Source organism: Sinocyclocheilus rhinocerous, unplaced genomic scaffold (genome assembly GCF_001515625.1).
Source record: "Sinocyclocheilus rhinocerous isolate Xijiao unplaced genomic scaffold, SAMN03320098_v1.1 scaffold14847, whole genome shotgun sequence".
Classification (NCBI taxonomy): Eukaryota; Metazoa; Chordata; class Actinopteri; order Cypriniformes; family Cyprinidae; genus Sinocyclocheilus; species Sinocyclocheilus rhinocerous.
The window spans coordinates 1-804 of NW_015653093.1; the positions used below are offsets into that span (position 1 = coordinate 1).

General features: G+C 42.8%; 1 non-coding gene across 1 annotated transcript; it reads left to right on the forward strand.

Moving 5' to 3' along the window:
• Positions 1-99: 99 nt before the first annotated feature.
• On the forward strand, positions 100-193 carry trnai-uau (transfer RNA isoleucine (anticodon UAU)). The gene is made up of 2 exons: positions 100-137; positions 158-193. It is a non-coding gene; the product is annotated as a tRNA-Ile (tRNA).
• The last annotated feature ends 611 nt before the right edge of the window (positions 194-804 follow it).

The following is an 804-nucleotide window of genomic DNA, read 5'->3' on the forward strand; positions in this document are numbered from 1 at the left end:
AAGGTCACGGTGTAGTTTTTAAAATCAGTCTAACTAAAGACAGTAATGATTGATAATATGCTTTTGAGTCGACAGCTCCAGTGGTTTAAATGGTCAGCAGCACCAGTGGCGCAATCGGTCAGCGCGCGGTACTTATAAGGCAGTACGTAGCAGGGCAATGCCGAGGTTGTGAGTTTGAGCCTCACCTGGTGCAAGGATTTTGAAAGCTAGAGACATTTCAGTAGCAATGGAGTTCAAAGCCTAACATAAACAATCAGCTGAAAATTATATTTCTGTTATCACTTAGAAGAAAGGTCATGGTGTAGTTTTTAAAATCAGTCTAACTAAAGACCATAGTATTTGGCAATATGCATTTGAGTGAACAGCTCCAGTGGTGCCAATGATCAGCAACTCCAGTGGCGCATTCGGTCAGCGCGTGGTGCTTATAAGGCAGTACGCAGCAGAGCAATGCTGAGGTTGTGAGTGCGAGCCTCACCTTGAGCATGGTTTTAAAAAACGGGAGACATTTCAGTAGCAATAGAATTCAAAGCCTAAAGTAAATGATCAGGGCTGCCTTCCGCTCCACTTTTAGACACTCACTCGTGAAGTGAACGAGGGAAGTTTATATAGATAGACCCTCGACCCCTCGCTTTGGACCGAGGAAACGAGTCTGCTTCATATGCACACTTCAGGCCACTCCATAGTCCACAATGCAACACAATTGTGACGTCATCGCAGATTGCGTTAATTTATCCCCACCCTAAACAACTCTATAATATTTAAATAATTTTTTTAACATTTATAACAGCCCTAGCATACCTATAT